The sequence below is a fragment of the Zonotrichia albicollis genome, chromosome 4 (assembly GCF_047830755.1).
Source record: "Zonotrichia albicollis isolate bZonAlb1 chromosome 4, bZonAlb1.hap1, whole genome shotgun sequence".
Classification (NCBI taxonomy): Eukaryota; Metazoa; Chordata; class Aves; order Passeriformes; family Passerellidae; genus Zonotrichia; species Zonotrichia albicollis.
In genome coordinates, this window is record NC_133822.1 from 45844513 (window position 1) to 45868787 (window position 24275).

The window sequence follows — 24275 nt, forward strand, 5'->3', positions numbered from 1 at the left end:
TTTTTCACACAACGAGTCAAAAGGCACCTGAATCTCTAAGCCACTGGAAAGCTGTAGGAGAGCTCAAGAACATCCAAATATCTTTAGGCTTTGCAACAATAAAATAATTTGTTAGCTGAAAATACCCAGAGCCTAGTATGTTGGGGCAGGACTTTTTAACTTTTTCCACCATATGTGGGATGGAAGGGAAAACAGAGCTGATTGTATTAGCTTTGCCCTTGTACAGTAATCATGGAGCTTTTGTGAGTTTTTATACTGTTTTAACTGGAAAATGGAGCAACCAGATCGCTTCACCATTTTATATAATGAGTCAGGAAAGCCAGTCTGTGCAGTTTTCATATGCCATAACAATGCATTCCAAAGCATCCTTCATGCCTCACAGTGGCTCTCTTTGTTCCCTTCCCTACATAATACTCCTCCTCATTTATAAGGAGCTAGAACATGAAATGTTTGGTTTATTAGATTTATGTATGGCAAGTTAACTTCAATCACTACTCAGCTCTAAACATTTATGCTTCCCCCCAGATCAACAAATATCTATTCACTTCATGTTTATACCCTGTTTAACATGATCAGAAGGATTTTCCTGTAAGATGCTGAATTTCTTAAATAATAGCAATAGCTTGTGAAGAGGTAAAGACACTCAGCAAGGTGTTTAAGCACACAGACAACTACTTTTAGTAGTCAGGAAACCTTTGAGACTACTTCTGTACTCAAACATATGTTTGTGTAACTGAATCAATGAACAGTACTCCCAGTCAAGCTAGAAGAGAGACACAATGGTAAAATTTGGTGGAAAAGGCCCAGATGGTTTCTGACAATAAATCAACCACAAAAATACAGGATTTTAATTAGCTTTGTTGTTTTACGCAGGGATGCTTACAGTTTTGTGTTTTGATGGTTGCATTTTAATTTAATTCTGTTTGTGGACAAAGCATGCCCTGAGATAGGCAATCTGTCTCAACTACTATTTTCTTACACTATCTGACATAGATATAACACAAGAAAAACACACTAATTTTGGCATGTTGTTGTCTCATCATCTTGAAATTATTCCCACCCTCAGTATGGTAGTAAAAGTTAAACAAACAAATGCTCAAATCCCTACAATTCCAGCATGCAAGAGAGGCTGGACCACCTCCTGCATCTTCCATACAGACCTTAACAACCTGTTGTTCACTTGGTCGGTATTGGTTGTGGTACCTTTTATGCTAACCACAACAGTTTCATTCTTAACTTCTGGCTACACGCCTTGATATCTCTAATTGAACAAAATGTCTAATCCATTTGTTGTCTAATGATTTTATAGATATAAAGAAGTAATTTTAGATTATTTTAGAGAATTTTTTTCTCTCTCTTCAAAAAGTTAAAATTGTAAGACGACACTCACCTTCACTAGCATTTAACTCCGAAACTAAAAATAATCATATGTTGCCAAAATTTAAATTTTAAAATGTCCTAGAGCAATTAATCTTGGTCTTTCAAAATAAAAATTATTATCTTTTGAAATAAAAAACAATTTGGGCTTTTCTTGAAAAGTCTTTATCTTTTGCTTTCTCAAGCCAATCATAATTAAATTCAGGGGTTTTTTTAAAAATAAAACAAAATTTCAGAGAATATTCCAATATCCTCAATTGCCCTGATTGGTCCTTTACCTCCAAATTATCCCTATCCATGAGATATTACTTTTTTTGAGAACTATTGATAGTTCTTTATCATTGAAATTCACATTAGTACCAAAAAGGTATCTGATGTATTTATAGGAAAGAACACAAGTTATAAAAGACAAATAAATAATACTGGTATAACACTTACTTTGAGTCTTCTTATCTATGCTAAATATTCTTATATAAGATGTATCTAATAGCTTCGTACACTTAAATTTGAATCATCAAGAAAATGAGAGGATCTGTCAATCCTTTCTTTATGTATGGACAAACTCTAGTAGCCAAATTTAAAGAACTCTATAAAACTTCACTGCCATTAAATACCTTTCATCACTCAAATGCTACCACTTTATGGTTGTCTTGGTGATTTGTGGAAGAGATGAAAATAATTTTCATGTTTATTGTAAAATTAAAGATAGAAGAAGAGATTCCAAATGTGAAAGAAACCAACCCTGTGCAAAGGAAGGGAATGAGAGTATCAAAATCCATGAAAACACATTTCAACCTTAGCAAGATCAGATTTGGAAAATCAGGTTTTTTAGGGAAAAAGGTTAGGCTGGTTCTGCTATCCAGCAATTTCTCATTCCCTTTTAAGTAAAAAAAGACATTCTGTAATGAAAACTAAATATCCATACACCTGAAAACACTTCAAGTAAGTAATTTTGATATTGAATGAGGTCTTTTGGTGAGTTGTGCAAAATGATACTAGGGAAAAAAAACAATCTTTAATGATTTAAAAATACTGCATTGACAGATAGAACATCTATTAGGAAAATTATGTATTAAATATAAAATGGCTCCTTTGTGCCATTCATTCAGCATGCCATTTCCTATACCACAAAAGTACATTTGTAATACTGACACCAATATCATGAGAATATTTTTAACTGGAAATTTTATAAAACTTACTGTGGCTTGAAAGCAGGCATAATTTTAGACAATCTAGCCTGTTTTCATTGTCTATAGCTACCTACTGTAGTAGACTGAGGAGTGCCTTTCACTTTAATCTTTAACTTTTTTAATCTTTAACCTGAAAAGTTATTGAAAGAAGAACTGTCTTTTTGGTTTGGGGGTGTATATTCCCCTTGTACAAGCAAGGCTGGTCAATAATGGTGAATCTTAGTCACTGTTATAGCAAGAATATATTGAATCAGATAATAATCATCCTTCTCACTGCTATTAATTGCTCAAACTTCCATTTAGTTTGGCTCCTTAGCCTTGCACATTATACTGTATCATGACAAAAAAAAAAAAAAGGAAAGATTTATGCTCTCTTTTAGCTATCAATTTCCTTAACTTTCAAGAAATAGAACTTTGTAAGCACTGACATAGAAAAAAATATTATTTTGTTTTTATTTAGTAAATTTAGTGGATTTTTGAAAGCTGTTTCTATCTTGATTTTATTATTTGAAAATGAATGCTTTTTAAATAGATGTATTTATAGCGCTGACAACACTGCTCAGGGACTGAAAAGACATCTTATACTCTCCAAAAAGCAAATCTGCCTGCTAGTTCTCTGCTAGGTAAGTTTTAACAGAAGATTTATGTTTTGAAGGTCAGGATGAAGCTGATGAATTTAATGAAATATGAGATTCCTTTTAAAACAATACACACCAATTTTCAGCTCAATGAACATATATTTTTCAATTCCTCCTCCTCCTCCATTCTTCTTCTGACCTATAACCTCCAAATTCCATTTCCTATTTCTGTTCAATCTGAATGCCCTTGGGTGCAAAGCTGGAACCAAATCAATTTCTTTCACTACGAATCTGTTCTGTCCTCTTTCAGCTCAGTTCCTGTCCTGGCTAAGAAACCATTATTTTCTGGGCCTAATGAATATCACACCTTCTACTTTTATTTGGTGTTCTCTTCATCTCCATCTCTTCTCCTGACATGTGATATAGCAACTTCTTCAAACAGGTCAACAGCTTTTATGCTTCCCTTTGGGTCTTTTCTATCTCCTTCCAATCTTCACTTTTCTTCTTCTATTTGCCTTCCTCCTCCTGGTCCTAAGTCAGATCTTAAACTCTTTTCCTTTATCTATTCCATAACACTTTGTGTCTAACTTTCATCCCCTGAAAATGCTAAAAAATGCAGTTCTTTTTGACTCTTCTGTCCAGTTCCAAACTCCTCCCCCAATTACTTCCTTCAGCTTAATTCTCCTTGCTCCTTGACCTCCTGTTCTCTTCTGGTTTTCTGACTAACTGTCTTCAAACACTAAGCAAGAATGACGCAATTTCTGTATTCCCAGTACCTTTTTCCCATGACTGTACTACTGAATATACATCTTGGCTACTGCACTGTAAAAGTGTGGATGCTTCTCAGGTCATACATGAGAGACTTCTTGTCAGTGGCATCAACCTTCAAAGCCAGAAGTGTTTGCAATTCATACTTATTATTATCCCTGCAAGTGCTTCAGTTATTCATGCAGTAAGCACAGTGATGACAAGTGATTTCGAATTTCTCAGGTTCGGTAGAAATAGTTTTAAAATGGCTGATTTCAGAATATTAAGCACCTTTCTGCAACAGAAAGAGAAATGCTGGTTTATATTTGAACATGGAAAAGAACATAGAAGCACTAGACCTTTTGAAAATCCTTTTGGAAAAAAGAGGCTATATATTAAAACAGGGTTGTTTTTTGTGTTGTTGGTTTGTTGGTAGGTTGGTTGGTTGCTTTTTTTTTTTTAATCAAATAGCTTTTAGCATGGATAACAAGTTTTTTATCACCCTAATGACACAGCTACCTGAAAGTATGAAATTTCTTTAGCAGACATGGCACTTTGAGACTGAAGTTGGTAGCTCCATGTAACTACTACCTATCTTGGAAACAAAGATTATAAACAACCTGCAATTTTGCATGACTACAGCAGGCCAACAGGCTGTAGGGAATACTACAAGAATACGTGAGAGGCAGAACTGACAGGGTAATGCATTTTTCAGTCTGAGAACATAGTTCCCTAGTTAGAGTTGATGTTCTCATTATTCTGATCCTGTGTAATAATGACAACACAAACATTTCTATCTTTTCCATGACACACAGCATGTGGTAGGAAACCAAGTCAAACCCACCAAGATATGTACCTGTTTTTCGCTGGACCTTCAAAATGAGAAATGAATAACCCAAAGCAGGCTGCATATTAACCAGTTTTTTACTGAAAGCCATGGTGGGATCATAATATCATGTCTTAAAATCAAGCACAGCTCATATTCATGGGTCTCAAGCCATCCTGAAGCATCACTCTATTTTCTTTGCTTGAGTTCAATAGCACTCGCATTTATATTCATTCATGCTTTCCCTATAGGAGGTTTATAGTAATCTTTCTCAAAAATTTGCTTAAGAAAAGGACACGGTGTGATTCCTGGGGTATCCTGTGCAGGGCCAGGAGTTGGACTCCAGATAAGAATGCAAATCTCATAACACATAATCTCCAAGTTTGTCAATGCTGTGTTCCAAAAAAATGAAAGCAAACTTTTTCTTGGAATTTTGGCATTTTTTAGTGAAGTTACAGTTCAGCCCTGGACAGTATTTTGCTGTTATTTATATACTTAGTGTACAAAAGGAAAGCTTGAATTATGATGCCAAACATAAAAATTTTAACATTTTTTTCAGGCCAGAATTCCAGCTCACTGCCATGAAAGATGGAACAGAACAAGGTAAAGACAAGAACAGTTTTCCTAATTGAAGTCTAAATCTCTTTTTAAGAACTGCTGACAGCATTCCATCTCAGTATTACTTAATCCCTTTCAACTTGCTCTCTGTAGAGACAAGCAGTGAGAACAGGTATCATAGTTTGATTCTGTACTGACTTCATGTAACTGTTTCTTATTGTACTGGCAATCAAAGAACAGGTCTTTTATCTTGCCACTTTTTTATTTCTACAACTATCTACATTTCATAATTTGGGTTACTCTTATTGTTATAAAGCAGCACTACAGCAGAAATAAAGAATCTCTTGCTATTAAAGGAAGAATTATTGGAAGGAATTGTCCCAGCAGTTTTAAGTATGAAAAATGTCTACATCTCCCAAAAATGGGATCTTTTTTCACACACTGGGTCCCACGCTTGGACATTAGCTGCTGTGGAAATTCTGTCAACTGGAAAGACCAGGAAGGTTCTCTGGCACACAAATCTGTCAGAATGTCTTCCTTTAGCAGCGCAATGCTACCCACTGGCATAAAGCAAATGAGTCACATCCTAGCCTTGTCCCTGGTTAAATTGATTTAGGTAGATTAAAATTACATGTTTGAAAATAACCAGAGTTTGTAAATAGGTGAATTAAAAAGCTGTTAATTTATTTTGATGGAGAAGGACTTTGGAAATGCGCTTCATTTACATTCCAGGGTACAAACATTAGTATTATCAAGGTCAATGAAGAAGAGAGTTGACCTTCGAAGTAATTTGTTTTAGTTTTCAACTGTCAGATTCCAGATGAGCTATGAATGTACTATTTACTCCCTTGCCATGCAAACTGACATGGGATTCGTTTCCCAAAATGTCGTTTTGCAGCAGCTCAGAGTGCAAGTGTCACTACAAAGTGAAGTGTGGAATCCTAAAGCAATTTTAAGGTTATTGGTAGAAAACACTATTTTATCTATGCCAGTGTAGAAAAGTTACCAGTAAAATGAGCTACAGAAAAAGAAAAAATATTTATACAAATAAAGAGAGCCAATCTGTCTGTCTTCTTTATAGCATTCTGTGTCTGCAGCACTGCAAGGAAAAAGTTGCTTAAGGAAAGGTATTTTGTTTGAGGTAGGCTTGGAGACAGCACTACAGTGTTCTGTAAGTATTCAGCAGGTTGTTTATGCAGACGCAGGGCTTCTGTCAGACACTGGTAACATGCTTTGATTTACAATGTTTATGCTGATAAACTGTTACTGCAGGCTCCAGTAAGTCTTCTACTTATCCATCTAATGAACAACTGGACTTAAATTAGCCACTCATTCGATTTAAGTTATTTATCAGTTACCTTAAGGAGACTAGATTTTGCAGATCAGTAAAAATAATAGGAAGCTCTTAGACTAATATGTAGATTACTCAGTCAACATGCAAAATCGCTTACAGACTCACATTAAACAAATTAAAGGTTAAACAAATTTTCAGCAATGGCTTTGTCATTGCTACAAAGTCAAGCAGCTGAAAGTTTAGAAATATTGTACCCCTAGTTAATCCCCTAGAAAAGTTTTGCCCTCTAGTTAATCCATCTGTCACACTAAATTATTAATATGGTATCAGAATTTCACACCCACAATCAAGAAAATGAATGTTTTGGAGAATGAGTTTGCATGGTAAAAGCAGTTCATAAAAAGCCATTCTCTTTTTTTTAAAGCTGGAAGATATGTATGTATCACAAGCAGAGTTTTAAGTTTGAGCAGTTCAAAAGCTGCAGTGGATCTTTTCCTATACATCTGAACTGCTACTTGAGCTGTAGTTGACACAGCTGAGAGATAAAGGCTGGTATTCCACCTGTGATGAATTTGGGTGGAATTCTGTGTCCACCTGAATGAGGAGCAGAAAAGAAAAGCACAATTTTACTGAAGTCATGGAGTGGACACTAAGCAGAAAGAAACCATGGAGAATTCACTGGACTAAACTGTTTCAGCAGCTCCTGGGCAGTCTCAGTGCATCCCTATGCAGCTCTTCTGTTGAATGTTTCACATCACAAAAACCTACCACAAAAGCTCTTAGAAAGAAGTCTAACACCATGGAAATTTCTGGCAAAATCAAAAGAAAAAGAATTGAAAATGAAAAATGGAAATTTCATTAAGTTAGAGCTCCAGAATACCCCATTTTTGCTATGGATACCCAAAATAGTTTAATAAACATTTTGAATATATATTGTGAAACTCTAAGAAAACAGAAAATTCAAAATTTTGCTTCCAAGATGTCTACAAGTTTTGCATCAAATCTTATTTTTAGGGTAAACTTGAAGGTATTATTCTAACAAATTCCAAAAACGGGATGAATCAAAATACTTGAATGAAACTGAATGAGGCTAAAAGAAAACTACAATGAAAACTAATAATTTTTAATACTTGGGCTTTCACTTGAACCACAGCATTCTGCCTGTGCCAAGTCTTTTTTTTTTGGGTCAAGACCAGATAAAAATTGTGTCTTTGACACTAAATGGGAATCTATATAGAACTGACATTCATTGGAGTCTTGAAAGTGCTTGCATTTATTAGGACACGACTGCAACCACAGTGCAGACAAATTTTGGCTCGGAATACTGAATGGGTTTGGTGAACTTCCACTTCTTTCACCAGAAGGAAGGAGCAAAAAGGTAATTTTAATAGAATGTATTTCAGTCAAACTTGAGGAACATTTCAAAAGACCAATGAAAAAGTTCTTCTCTAGGGCCTTAATATTAGCCTATGAAAAAAAGTACAACATATTAAAATGCAAGAGAACATGTGAAAGATATTTGGGGAGCAGGAAGAAACAACTTAGCTCAGGAATTTAGCAGTTAATGGAAACATGACACTAAATTGTAGAGGAGAGAGAAAAGTAAAAATGTAGACAGGCATTACAAAGGGGAAGGAAATATTTTGAAAACTATAAGGGAAAGGCTACATGGGAACTTTTTTATATTTTATATTTCTGAGAAGGAGAGACATTCAGTAGGGTTTTTTTTTAATAAAGTTTTTTAGTACTCTTTACTCTTCTGCTCTTTTTTTTAGTTAAAAAAAAAAAAAGGCAACAAGTTCAGCATCTTCTAAAACTCATCCATTTTAGAAATGTCTTTTTCTACAAATAATGTATGAGTAGTCCTAGGCCCACAATCCTGTCACTGCTATTGTTGGCTGACATTTGAAGTGATTCTGATTTTGAAAAATGTACTTTACTTTAAAATTAAGCCTAATATTTCACAAATTACAGTAAATGGAATTGCCATTTTGCACAGCATTTTGATTAAAGACACCACAAGAAATAGCTGAAGATTACATCTGTTTAACTATGGGCAACGCTGTTTAAAGGTCAAATGGATGTTTTCGTGGAAAAACACAAGAAGACAAACAAATCTAAAACCCAAAGCCTGCTACCACAATTTCAATCCCAGGTAAAAGTCTACCTCAGTATCAGTAATGTACAGGTTACCAGCACAGGCATTAGCACAGGGCTTGACATTGTTGTCCGTCAACTTGTGCAGTAACAAGAATGCTTGAAGAGCAGCTAGCATGAAGAAGTTGAAGTTTAGCTAGTTGAAGAAAGAAGTTTACATTTCCTGCTTTTATTTATGTGTTTTAAAGAAAATATCCTAAGTATTAACAAATGGGAAAATAAGATATTAAAATTGCTGCTATTCCTCCTGCTCAAATTAGCTTCCCATGAACCTCATTACTACTAGCCAATAAAACCCCTCCCTTAGCATAGCCTTGGGTTTAAAACACTCTAATGCAATGGAATATTTTTATCATTCATATTAATACATTAAAAATTGTATAAAATAGATTAAAGAAAAATTTTTGAATACAGTCTGTAAATCTGAATAATATAAAGAAAATACTGCCATAGGAAGATGTTGAGAAGACAGCAGCCTGAAATTTAAGACAGGAAGTGTTTACACTTTGTGAAAGTACACCAAGGCTAACACAGACATGTGTTTCATGTTTCAAGTGACACAGCAAACAGCAGCACTGGTGATCTGCACAGATTCATGTGCTATTTGAATAGGCTACTATGGTCTAAGGTGAATAAACACAGGGATTATTTATATAACAAGAAAAATAATGGTTCCATTAAACAAAATCTTTGTGTTAGAGGCTATATGTAACTTCTCCAGGTTTTAATCTTTGCAATACCTGTATGTATGATTTTAAAGGCTTAGTCTCCGAGCTTCAGCTTTCCCTAATGCAGACCAGATAAAAATGACTTAGCCATTTATCTTCCCCATGGGTAAAAATGTGACAAAGGCCAGCTTCTAATACACAAGACTCAAGAGAAGATCAAATTTAATGGATGAAACTTGCTTATTCTGCAAGAGAGAGATGTGTAGCAGCATTCGTTAAACAGAAATCACAACCCAAACTGTGATGAACTCACAACCAAAATTTATGTAGGTTATGGGCCAGTATCTTTTCATAAATTACATACGCCTGTTACAAGAAAATGTCATTTGGCATACTGAACTGTTAAACATTTGACACACATACCACTTTTCTTCATGCTCAAAACATTTATTTCTCTGAAGACAAACTTTCCCAAAAGGCATATTCATTTAGCAGTTGTAATGAATTCAGGTGTTAAAATTTTCAGTAACATCATGATGTTTAATCTCATGTTGTTAACACAATCTAGTTATGTGGTTTTAGTTAATTTTAGTTAGTTTTTTCCAGTCAGCTGTCAGAATGTTGCATCCATTTGTAGAAATGGGTAACTTTGACATGCAGTGTGTTTTGGTACTTGAGATAGTCAGATAACACTACTTCTGGAACAAAGAAAATAGAAATCTGGTAACTAAATTTAAAAATAAGATGGCTGACTGTGTGTTTCTAAAGTAAAGACTAAACAACCCCAAAATGCAAGCTGCAGACACATCTTAGATACCAGTCTTAAAATGTCACTAGCAGTTCAGGACACTAGAGTCAAGGATATTTAAATTCTTTAGCAGGGAGACCTGGAAAGCTTATCTGGAGATTAAAAGGTTATTTTTTGATGAAAGGCTTCAAGATTTCTGAATCTGTTCAGTATTTGAAAGAAGAATAAAATGATCATAGGAGGTACCAGTGAACCTGAAATAGTACTGCACAGATTATAAATGCAGCAGAATTAAAATAGGAAGATGGACAGGGAAGTAATATACTGGAGGAAAAAAAATGACACTTCTCTGTGTTGCATTAAGAAGCAATGGAATACATAAAGGCAGTGAAAAGACTGTTAAGGGGATTCACAGCTCCTTCAATCCTCTGTGCCACTATTTGGCAGCTGTTAAGTGTCTTCATCTGTCCAAAGGCACCTTGATGGAGTTGGTTTTACCACACCATGCCTACTTGCAACATGTTTGGTAGCTCAGGCTTTCAACTGAAAGAAAATCAATAGGCCTACTACTTCTCTCCTTTGCCTTCACTTTAATTTCTTTCTGCATTTACTGAAGCATCTTCCTCTTGCTCTACTACTTCTTGATAATTGCACTACCATACTTACACTACCTGTCTCCATCCATTCCTTTTATTTCATTCAGTTCATCAATAACCTGTGACTCTGCCACACTGAGATTACTGCTCCACATACATTCTAAAGGAGATTCACTTCCATTTGCCATCTTACTGTTCATACCACAGTGCCATCTTCATCCCGTATCTTTCAGAAGCATTTTTAAACAGAATTTTACAGACTCCTTATAAAATACATGTTCTCTTCTTTCCTTACCAGTGTTTTCTACTAGACTGATCAATTCTTATCCAAGTCTTAAATCTTGCCATCCTAACATCTCCAAAGCCTTCCACATTACTCCTTTCCTTACCATCTATTTCATATTCTGTGGGCCCGTAGTTTAGTTTTCACTCATACAGTTTTTGTCTTAGAGTTTCTTTTCCCTATTGTACCAGACTCTCCTGACTTTTAAAATTATCTTTGGTGAACATTATGCATGGATTCAGCTGTAATTTGTGAGTCAATGGCTCATCTCTTTTACACAACCAGTCAGCTCCCTTTTATGCATGTTTAACTTCCTTTCCAATTTCATTACTCTAAGTGGCCTGATAGTAGCTCAAACTTAGTATAGCTAGCCCAGAAAAACTTTGAGTTCTCTAAATCCTTACCCATATCGATTCTTCAGTGCTTAGCTTTATTAATAGAAAAAAAATCTGCAGTAGCTCAGGATATGTTTAAACTCTTGCCCTTCACTTAAACTCTCCCTTCTTCACAAAAATCAAACATAGAGAACTTTATCCCTTCAAAGTGAAAAATACTATCCAGTCCTAACTTCTTTCTTTCTTGGTAATCATAATCTTCTTGCCTTCTCCTCAACTCTTGCTCACTTCTTGTCTCTCCTGATTTACTCCTCAGATCATTTTTCTTCATTATACATTGAACAGTCTTACCAAAATCATAATTTCTGTTTCTGTGCTCATTTGTAACTTTTTTCAAGCTGCTCCCAAACATCTTTATCAGTCCCAACATAACCACATTAATATATTAACACATTTTTTAAAAATAATCACATTTCAGGAAATCAGAGACACTAATTCACATTAGCTAAATTAATTTTTCCATCTCAATGTCATATAGTAATGAAACAAATCAGGTAATAGACTTCTAAGATGTTTGGCTGCAAAACCCTAATCCAGAGACTGGTTTAAAGTGTATACCCTGTGAACAGAACTACAAAGTATCTGTAAAGCTTACACAATTGGAGCCCAGTCTACAGAAAACCTGAATATGAAATTTCATTTGTAAGTTAATGATGCTCCAACATAAGCAACCTTCTAACACCAGTCTGAAGTAATTCATGGATGTTTTTGCATCTGCTTGTTTCATGGGTGTATCTGGTACTGCAAAAATACACAAGAGATAAGGAAGGCTGAGTAAGGCTTTGCCAAAAAAAGACAACAGTTTTGTCTCTACAGAGAAAAAGGAATAAAAGTCTCTCACCTCAAAAAAAAAAAACAAAAAAAACTCAAAACCAAAACAAACCAAAACAAAGCAAACAAGCAAATTAAAAAAAAAAAAAAAAAAAAAAAAACCTAAAAAACCCAAGCCAATCATACTTTGGTTAAAAAAAAGCAAAACAAGAAACCAAAACATAAAAAGAAAAATTTTTATATGGTAAGTTTCACTTAATGAGAGAAAAAATTAAATTGTCATCTTAAGGTTAGTTTTTATTCCTTTTTAATATTAAAATACACTCTTGCAGCAATTCACAATAATGTACTTTTCATTAGTATTTACAAGTAAAGCAGACTAGAAATTGGTTGTCAGAAAGCAGTGCCAACATGCAGAGGCACGGTGCAGATCCATCTATATCTATAATACATAGAGATATAAAAAGCCTCAGGTAAGAATAATGATCTATTATTTATCTATTATAATAATCTAAAGTTTCTTACCCCTCATTCATATCTCATTATGTCAAACACTTTTGGCTGTTTTTCTCTAAATTACTGTGTTGGGTAGGAAAAGATATTATCAAATCAAGACAGGAATGTTCACAGACATAAACAACCATTTGTGTTTAAAAATTCAGAAAGTCTTATCCAGTTCCACACTCCTGTGATGGCTAGATAGAAAAACTGAAGGGCAGAAAGTAAAACCATTCCTGCCCTCCATCCTGCTCTTCAGATAGTTTTTCCTGTCCTCAAGGATACAACTGATGTGCCAATCAACAAGCTCCTGAAATGTCAAAGAGTTCTTGATACCAATGTATTGTGGTAAATCAAAACAGGCTAAACCAAATGAACATAATGCACTCAGGCAAGATACCATTTATCAGGATGTTCAAGTCAGAAACTCATCCCTCATCAAGTCATCTCACTGCAATCCACTGTTACATCAAAGATTAGCAGAAGTTCAACCAGGAACTGCTAAATTATGTTTAAGATCCATAATTTAAAAAAACAAAAACAAAAACCAAACCAGCATGGAAACCATAAAACAACTAAACTAAGAATGTTGAGAAAATAACTTTCAACTTCGATACGTCTGCTTTCAATCTGAAAATTAGACATGATATGCTAAACAAAAAGTAAAGATGATGGATTTTTTCTCAAGTTATATAAAGATTTTATACAACAATTAATCAAAAGGGCCAAGTAATGTCTCCATATCTACATCCTTAACACTTTATTAACATCCATTACACCTTATTCCCACAAAACCCCATGTAAGCAGACATAAATATATGAAGCAGTCAATGTTCTACACAATACTATATGTAAGCGTGCTAATTTGCAACAGTGGAGTTCTGCTGTAATACTGTGAAACCTTCATCATACAAATAAGTTAGAGGCAAATGTCAGTGTAAAGCTGAGACCTATCCATATGCAGCACCCAGCACAGCGAAGAGTTGAGGTATTCCAGAATATATAAGATCACTTTTCAAAATGGCTGTAAGGTTTCGTGCCTCTTCATCTTTCTAGAGCACGAACACTTGACCAGGAGATTTCTTACAATTATAAACCAGTATAAGGAATTTGGTGCATGACCCTTTTTGGGAATGTAAGTAATTTCCTACTGAGAAATTACCTATAGTTTAATGGAAAGTCATTGATCTCTGCCCACCATCTGCTTAGTCCAACTGTTTATTTAACATGTTGGGTGATAGCAACACTTTGTCTCAGAAATTACCCTTGCTGAAGCTAATGAACATCATGTTGCAATTTTAACTAGATTCAGATTTATCTCCAGTCCTGGCCAAGCACTGAGTCCATTAGTTGCTGACAGTGACTAGTGTGGTTGGATAGCATATAAACTCACAAGTTGTTCCACTAAAATCAACATAACCAAACATGCAAAGTTATCTCAACAATTCTCAGGTGGGAAACAATCTTTATTTCAAGGTGTCATCCTTTAACAACATATGAATATAACTCCTGTATTTGATTAAGAAAACTTAGTTTGGATGCATTTGTGCTACAAAATTCTCTGTAAACCCCAGGATAGATCAGAAGGGCTGACTGTGGTGCTTATGGGAAACACAACCAACCACTGCTAACCTGTATTCAAAAAGGGAACAGAACTCCTGTATTTCACTGGAAATCACTCACATACAAGTGAAACATCTTCCCCCCATAAAGAGTTTGCAATCCAAAAAACACACCATCAGATAATTTTGAATTTATCATTCAAAAGAATACCCTTAGACAAGGGTTATGTAGAAGATCCCCCACCAGAGACCTGTACCTCTCAAAATGTGGTATGAAAGGCCAGGAAGGGCAGCTGAGTTCTGCTACCACACCCCAGCTGGGAGGAGGTGATCCTCTGAATAGCAGAATGTGTCCTTAACACATGCACACCTCTAGGCTCAAACATTTTACTCCTTCAAACTTGCCATGGACAAAGTGTTCAAACTGGCTCACACTTTATTAAAACCAGTTTATTCATGGTACCACTGCTACCATGCCACTGCTAACTTCTGATCTAAAAAAATTATTTTTTTACAAAAGCTGGATTAATAGCATACCCTACACCATTGCTGACAAAACAGCATGAAAAGAGGTTGGCAAATGGTGTCAAATTGGACATTGCTACATTGGACATACACAATAGTGAGTGAAGTCTTATATAAACATGCAATAGAGCAGGATGAGAAAGTTAATGTAACAATTACTCAACTCGAAGACATTTTTCATGTCCATCCTTTTTAAAAACAATGTATCTGAAGTAGCTGACTCCCAGACACCAAATCGACTGAATAACTAATGGTTGGCATTATATAAGTGCTGCTCAAGAACAAACACACTTGAGCAGTCATAAGCACAAGGCTGTATTATAGACCTACAGCATGAATGTTTCCCACATTTATTATGTAACATTCTCCACATAAAGACATAGGACAGCCACTTGCAAGGTTGGTTGCTTTCATGCCATTTACAAACAATGGTAGAATGAGCATGTTAAAAAAGTTTGCTATAGTATGGTCTGAAACTATCCATCTTTCAGCAGCACATCCAGGGAATATTTTAATCTAGAAAAAACTATTTGGCTGCTAGTGAAAAAAGAAGCACCAGAACACACAGCAGTAGACAGACTGAAAAGATTTTTTAAATCTGTACATTACTGTGCTGCAAACCACTTATCTACAAAATTAGTTTGAGCTTACAAGTATGTCCAGCCTACCCTTGTATATGCATTATGTACAGTTCTGCAGCAGTGGAATGAAATTTTGCAGCCAACACCTTTCACATACAACTAGTTTGTGCTGAAACAATTTGCCAGTCTCATTTAAATGTTATTTGCTGCAGTACAAAGAAATTCTAACTGATACAGGTTAGACTCCCAATGTCACACAAAAAAGCAACAGCTGTCTTTCACAAAATTCACTAAAGCTAGCTTGCCTCTACACTGCCAAAATAATCACATATTCTAAGGATGCCCAAGTGCTTCCTTCTGTTTCTTCCTCTGTCCCTGAAAAGTAGAGCGGCATTCTCTACCTTTATGTGTGTAATTTCTCCATAATAATATTTTTTAATGGCATTCAGGATTACAAATGGAAGGAGATCCCATTTCACTGCAGCCATTTGTTCCTAAGACAGAGAGGGAGTTAAGAGTGTGACAGAATGGAAGCTTTCTCTCCTATCTCCACCTGCTCCCTCTAACTTTTTTTGTACTATTCCAATAGACTTTAAATCTTACTTACAAAAGCCAATATACCAGATGTCCTTGATTGTCCCACCTGCTGGCTGTGTTTACACTCTCCATAACTGATCCACCTATCCATCCTCATGCATGCATACATGAAAGAAGCACTGGGCAGTGTGCACAACGCATTCTCTCTTGGGCCAGGTACAGGGTATGTGAAGAGTGATAGCTGTTTGTTTTACAGCTTTTATTTTAGTTCTAGCTGCACAGCCTCACTTGCTTTGCTCAGGAGGTTCCATGTTGACAATCCATAATAGCTGACTTGAAAGCCACCACAGCAGCAGGATCTGCTCTGGGAACTGAAATACGACAGCCTTAGCTACTCAACTTGGGTTTATCTGCCTAGGGATAATATAAAATCCTTCATCAGTCAGTACATATCTTCCTCACCTGTGTTTTGATCATCAGGCGTATGGTTTTCACACAACTGTTCCCATCTTGCTTTTTCTTTAATACAAGCTTTTAAAGAATCATGGAGCTCAGGAAATCTTGGCTTCTATCTGTGCTTCTGCTCAGAAGCAGGCCACACCAGGCACACAGCTCTGTGTCACACAGCATAGCTGAAACTTGTTTACTGCTATCAAAGCTTATTTACAGCCTATCAGAAAGCTAAAAATACTTTTAATTTTCCCACAATATAAAGCAGACTGCCACTGTACTTCTCATCAAATCAGATACCCTGCCAGGGAAACATACAGGCTTCTGCATTCAGTCTTCAGTTAGCAATGAATCTGGCTGCTCAGAACAAGGGTTACAAAGTCAAAGCCTCATTACAGGATCATTGTGCAAATACAGCAATTTACAATCAAGAAATACATGTCAAAAAATAGTGTCTTGCAAACAAACACTGTACAAACAGACCTCTGCATATACTGAATAATACCATCACATTTTCCTGGTTTTCTCTAATATGTCCCAAATACTGCCAATATGTACATCTGTCCATATTATCCACAAGTACAGAGCAAAGTCATGTATATAAATATGTTTACATATAAATATCCACTATTTTCAATCATTTTAATGGGAAACTACAAAGCAAGAGTTATGCCTACAGTTGCATGTATTTATATTCCTAGTTCTTTAACGATGGATTTCTTTTACTGATGAGATGATGTTGCATGTGTTTGTGATTCCATGCTTTTTTCTAAATGACTACTCTTGTCTGTATACAACATGTTATTAAGACTATTTTCCCACTTTTCAGTGACTTCCTACCTTACTCACATCCCTCAGAATCTGGGGAATGGACCCAAGATTCCGATACGTGGAAGAGTTAAGTTATGGTAGCTACGAAGAGAGCAATTACAGTTAATTATTGCTATTACTAATGCTAACTAATAAGTAACAATTTGTTCAGAAAACTAACTCTAAAAGGGAAGAAAGAAACTAACTCATCAATGAACAAGAAAAGTCTGCCTCAGTTAATTTTCTGTGTTGGCAATGATTTATTTGGTTTTGTGGGCATGTTTGCCACCCTACGGCTGCTTTCATAGTCTCTGTTTCTCGAGATATCTGAAGAGCTAAGTCTGATACAAAGATGTGATGGATGTCTGCCTAACTAATGTATGTAGCTATTACTTTGTATTTTTCTTCTTTATTACATTTTCAGAATCAAAAAGAGATAAGCATTAGTACAAGTCTCTGTTATCAATATCAAGAAGACACACAAAAGATGTTTGAACAAAATGAAATTCTACATGTCAGTGGTAGACAAGCTGTTGTTGGAAAGTGCCAGATAATTAAATTTTATAGAGAATTACAAATTTTCGACCTCTCACAGTGATGAGATCTGTCAGACACAGATAAGAATTTGTAGTTTTAAAATATACAAGGTTTCATATCGCATCTTCTTTTAATGTGAGAACAAAACAAACCAGCTGTTTGTGCCAACAGCTCCAAGCAGTTTGTCATACCACAAAGGACAAAGCATCGCTCTGGTTGGGTCACCACCCTTCTGACACCAACAGGCAGAGTCACAGATAATAAAGTAGCAATCTGTATTCACCCAGTTTACCAAAGAAATAGTGAGAGAACAGCAAAGGATGTATTTATCTCAGGACAGTGCCCTAACCAAGGGTGCAAAGAACAGGAAGCCCCAACAGCAGAGCAGGCACTAGAAGGGACACAGCAGTCTTCATGACTCCAGCTGAAGCCCTGGATACCCACCCTGTTCCCAGCATGGGCTGGGTCTGTTCTCTGGCACATTTTGCACATGCAGGACATTCTAGAATTGGATTCACAGTGATACAGAAGACAAGTCTTTTTAAATATTTTAAGGGAAGGAATGTCATTTTAATATTTTTTCTTTTTAATGCCACATACAAAGGGTTACACACAGAACCTGCTCATTTGCTGTGAGATGAGGTTAGAAAAAAGACCCTCAAATCTTCCAGACTATCCTGAGAAAATGACCTTTACTTTCTCTGGCTGCTCCAACTGTTTGCGAGACACTGTGGTGTCTGGGGCACCTCTATCCTGGTGCTTGCAGCAGAGGCTGAAGGGCACGGGGAGAAGAGGCAGGGTCTGCCCAGGGCTGGTCACAGCAGGTTCCAGATGCACCCACCACAGGGCACAGCTGAGCCCACAGCTGAGGTGGGGACAAAACTCCCTGGGAACACCTCTGGGAAATGTACTTAAAGACAGTGCAAAACCACTTAGGATGGTGCAAAACCACCAGCAGTGGGAAGTGAGAGGGGAAAGTGTGAGAAACAGCCCTGTCACCAAGGTGAGAGGAGGAGGAGAGGGAGGAGGAGCCTCAGAGGCTGGAGCAGACTCCCTGGCAGCCCATAATGGGGACCATGATCACGCAAGTTACCCTGCAGCCTCTGGAGGTCCCTGTGTTGGGAAGAGGATGAGGAGTGAGTGACAGGGATATAGCTGTTATAAACTGGCCACAAACCTCACTTCCCACCAATCTGTGCTGCTCAATGGGGGCAAGCATTAGGGTTGGGAATGAAGGAGTGAATTTGAGAAGAACAAGGGGAGAAGGTGCTTTAGGGTTTGTCCTTGTTTCTCACCACACCAATCTATTTTAATCAACAATAAATTAAGTTTATCTCCCTCAAGATGAGTCTGTTTTGTCTGTTAAGGCAAGTGATGTCCCTGCCCTCATCTTGAGACATCTGGAGTGAGAGAGGGGCTGGGTGGGAGCCTGGCAGCCAGCTGAGGTCAGCCCACTGCTCCTGGGAATCAAATCTGAGAACTGAATTTTACAAATTCAGGTAGTCCAATTACACAAAAGTGACCAAAGTTCATTACTTATTACAATAACACTGGCAGCACACTTGCTGACAGTGAGGTGAGCAACACTTGCTACACAGAAAGTATATGCTGTTCCACCACCTGATGCCCACAGCCACCTTCTGTGAAGGCTCAAAGCTCTGGAGTGGTTTCAAAAGCTGCTTAAACTGATTTAAGGCTTTGCTACTGCCAAAAGAGAAGAGATCCTGCCCTACTTTTCACATGCACATCACTGCACTATTTTCTTTTGAGGCAGCAATAAGGCTTATCTGGCTGAAAACTACTGTTCATTTTTAGTGCTGGAACAAAACGGGAGCAAAAGATCATCACTTCCAGCAAACACACACTATCATGAAACTATACCCTTGGAGGGCTTCAGGCTCATGGTTTCAATGTACCTCAGAAAATGACTATGCTTATGAGACTTGGATCACAGCCATTCCCCCAGCTTCACACTGGGGTTTCTTAAAATGTCCATCCTGATTTATTCAGATGTAAAGATAGTAAGAAATATCCTGCTGGGTTTTTTTGAGGCAATTTGTCACAAATTTTTTTTAACATTGCTTGACCAAACCTGTGACAGGACCAGAGGACTTTCTGAACCAATCTAAATTTACGGTCTACTAATCTGGTATCCTCTCTGTGACAAATGACAAGGTCAATCATTTAAAAAATGTGCATGACCTCCTGCAGTAGTTATCTGTAACATAATTCAGTCCATGAAAGAATACCTGACCTACTTAGCCATTCATTTTGCCCTATACCTGGGGTCTCCTTCTTCACCCTAAAATCTCAAAATAATTTACTCACAGAAACATAGAATATGCTGAGTTGGAAGGGATCCAGCTCAAGTTGGAAGGGTCCAACTCCCGGCCCCAAGAATCCCACTATGTGCTTAAAAAGCATTGTCCAAATGCTTCTTGAACTCTGTCAGGCTTGGTGCTGTGACCACTTCCCTGGGGAGCCTGTTCCAGTGCCCAACCACCCTCTGGGTGAAAAGCTTTTTTCAGATATCCAACTTAAACCTCCCCTGACACAACTTCAGGCATTTGCCTGGGTCCTATCACTGGTCATGAGAGTGAAGAAGAGATGGGTACCTGCTGCTCCTCTTCCCCTCATGAGTATATTGAAAACCAGACTGAGATCTCTCATCAGTCTCCTCTACTCCAGGCTGAACAAACCAAGTGACCTCATACAGCTTCTCCTCTGGACCCTTTTCCATCTTTGTTGCCCTCCTTTGGACACTCTCTAATAGCTTCATGTCTTTTTGATATTGTGGCACCCAGAACTGCCCCAGCATTCAAGGTGAGGCTGCCCCAGTGCAGAGCAGAGCAGGACAATCCCCTCCCTTGCCCGGCTGTGATGCTGGGCCTGATGGACCCCAGGACAGGGCTGGCCTCTCCTGGCTGCCAGGGCACTGCTGACTCATCTGCAACTTGCCTTCGACCAGGACCCCTCAGGTCCCTTTCCACAGCACTGCTCTGCAGCATCTCATTCCCCAGTCTGTCCTTATGTCCAGGGTTGCCTCATCCCAGAATCCAGCACTTGCTCTTGTTAAACTTCATATGGTTGGAGATTGGTTAAGGTGTCTCTGTCGGGCCTCTCTGCCCTCAAGGGAGTTGACAGCTCCTCCCACATTAATGCTGTCAGCAAACTTATTCAGTATTCCTTTGTGTCCAAGTAATTAACTCTAACTCCCCTGTCAATTCAAAACAGTTCTGAATTTTCCCAGCTTCTTGGCTTCATCCTATAGCAATCTAATGGAGTTTTTATCCAACCAGTTAAAAGCCACAATTCTCTTCCTAGATATGGTGTGCACTTGTAGGTGCATACTTTCCCCATAAAACTATTATTTTTCCATGAAGTTTTTGTTTCTTTTCTTGCCTGCCAAAAGGAAAGAAAAGGCACATTCCCCTCACCACACAAACATATGCAGGAGAATGAGTGTCTGGTTGCTGACCATTACTGATGCTGAGATTGACTGGGACAAACAGCAAGGGCTCCCAGTCCCACCTCTGGCTCAGTGAGCCAACTGTCTGATTGTTCTCACGTTGTCTAACAGCTTAAATGTAATTGCTGCTGGTTTAGACTGTAACTGTGCAGCACTGTGGGAAGAAAGAGGCCTTTTTCTGCACCAGCAGCTTTATTCTCTTTCTTTCAGGAAGAGAAAAATCTGAATTTGACTGTACTACTTTGCGAAATTTTGTTTCCCCCAAAGAAGTCTTGGTTGCATCTGATTCAATCTGAATCATCCAAACTCATAAATCTCATTGCAGTTTATGTTGCCAGTGTAAAATAGTTGAATTTACTTTCAGCTAAGGAGGTTAATAAAGAGCTTAATTTCAACACATTGATTAAAGTAATTCTTGTATTTATTGTTCTCCCTATTTTTAATGGATGCAAACACCATAGATCTGTGTAACACTCCATTTTCACTGCTTAATGGTTTACCTTTAAGATGGCAATGATTAAAGGAGGCAAGATGTATCCATCTATAGCCTAGGGACCTTAACTTACCAGTGAAAAGTTGAGTCTCAAAAGAGAAATTAAATGAAGAGTTAGTTTAGAAAAAAAGCGGATAAAAAAACATAGTAATAGGAAATTTCTTAAGTGTTTTATTTTTAGAAAGAGGTTTACAGTCTATCAACCTTTGTTTGCCCATAATTTTAGTGCTCATTGCAACAATACCTTAGTCCTTATTTCTTGCACAGTGCCAGGATTCCAGGGTTCCTTGTTTTTCACAAATGGGCTAGAAAATAAACACCTCCAGTGCAGGAAAATGGGAAAGAACTCATGAGAATTTTGCTATCAACTAGCATGGTATCTTGAATTTAAATGGGTCAGACCATTGAGACTGGTTGGTCTGGAGCCTCCTGATTCTGGATCTGTACTATTTACAGTCTTTCCCTGTGCTCTGTGGATATTCCCTTAGCTGGCCTGAGCACCATTCTGCCTTTTTAGAATGTTCAAAGCAACTACACTGGAAATAATAGTTCCTGTGAGAGGAGAATTGCTTTCATCCCTGTTACTATCAAGCAATAAATACCTCCAAAGCAAAAAATACCACAATCTACACACCATAAATATCAAATATTTCTAAATGAAAAGTAGTATTAAAGAGAAAGTGCATCTAAAACAACTAAAGGAATATTTTTGCCACTATAATGGTGTTTTTAAGTAGGAAGACTCCTTGTAACACTTAAAAATTTCCAATTTTTTTGTATTTCACTAATCACTTCCTAACAATCAGAAAGTCTCAGAAGGCATTTCCTACTAACTCTGCTTATTACAGTAACCCCTTCAACCCATTTTGTAGTATATTATATAGACATCAGCATGCTAGGGGACCTACCAAACAAATTCTCTGACTCAGGTGACAAATTAAGAAGCATTTCCAGTTCAGATTTGTGCATCAGATCCTCAGGTTTTGCTGCAATCTTAGGTTATTGGTACAGATTTTTAAAAAAATTCTCCTAGATCCATTCATATTCCAGTTTTGGTTTAATTTGCTTTCTCACTTCATATTTACCTTACAGACAACTTTATTCTATTTCACATTCCTGAGAACCTCATTGTAGCTCACGGGTCCATGTGGATCATCTCTTTCTTGGCAATACTCTTCAGGGCACAAGACAGTCAAATGTGCATGCAAGTCCTTGAAGCTATTGTTCAAATGGAAATTCAAATTTCAAATCCCAAAACATTTGCTTTCATTTAAATTAGTCTGAGTTATAACATTGGTGACTTACTCCCAGACATATTAATAAGACAGTATTTCATATTCTCAGAAGAAACTGCCTGGAACTGAGATATGCAAGATAGTGAACAGAGATGGAAATTAATTTTATCACCGCGATGAACACACTACTACTTCCATCAAAATTTATTTTCAAGTTTTGGTGGAACAGGAACAGATTCAGGGGAATTAGAAGATTAAATATTTTTGATAGAATTATAGAACATGCTGAATTGGAAGGGACCCATCAGGATCATTAAGTCTAACTCCTGTCTTTTAAAAATGAAGAGTCTCTTTACCAATGTAAGTACCTTGCAGGAAATAAAGACTTCTATATTAAATGTATTTATATCTGGATGTTATTATGCTGTTAATACAATTGTGACATGAATTAAATTTTTGGCTCCTAAAATCAGAAAAGGGTCTAGAATACAAGCCTGATGATGATGATACTATAATCACATCTCCTAATTTCACTGTGCTGTCTACATCACTGATACTGAATTTTATGAAATAACTACAGAAGCAATGGGACTGCCTGGTGGAGACTGAGGTGTACAAGCATTAACTCAAATGGAACTCATCAGCTAAAAAGGCACAGCAGACATTCCATCTGCAACCTGGAAAATCACAGTACTGTTCCATATGCAGCTACACTGCATAAGATACTCACAGGCAAAAATATAAGGACACACATTGCTGAATGTACTAATCAAAGACAAATCCTACTCAGAAGTGATCTGTTTAGTGGTGCACAATGGCAGATGCCACAGCATATTTTTTTGTGATGCAAGGCTGCTCAAGATCATCTATGGATAATGAACCATGACAGCATGGGATTTGATAAAACATAAATTGATGGTGAAAGAAGGCAAAGAATACAACTACTATCTCAACAAGAAATGCAAATCAACTGGATTTTTTTAATCTTTAATGTCAGAATGAAGTATCATGTATTACCAAAAAATTACGTGTTCATTAATCTAACAAACTGTGCATCAGAAAAAGTGATTTCTTTAATTTCTTTACTATCTCCATTTTAATTCTTGGAAAGTGCCATGGATTAAAGCATTTAATAGGTTATAGAAGGTAACAGAATCTTGTTTGTTTAAAATACCTTATATGAGTGGCATCAATGCAGGGTTCACAGGGAAATCTTGAATGAAGGGTCTTCTTTTTCACAGCTCAGAAAATTATTCCTTTTCTCCCTTTAAAAGAAAGACATTCAATGTAAACAATGACCAGTACCTGTAGTGCTGTATTTTCCATCTTTGCCCATGAACAACTGCTGCTTAAAAACTCTTTTAAATGTACTTGGTTTGTTCACTGCTTT

General features: G+C 36.9%; 1 protein-coding gene across 6 annotated transcripts in view; it reads right to left on the reverse strand.

Annotated features, from left to right (window-relative positions):
* SYT1 (synaptotagmin 1) overlaps window positions 1-24275 on the reverse strand; it is a 336909-nt gene that overhangs the window by 232218 nt on the left and 80416 nt on the right. For all 6 annotated transcript variants that reach the window (XM_074539685.1, XM_074539687.1, XM_074539682.1 and 3 more), the window contains exon 2: window positions 24060-24150. The gene's annotated coding sequence lies outside the window, so the exon portion shown is untranslated. The remainder of the gene's footprint in view (window positions 1-24059; window positions 24151-24275) is intronic.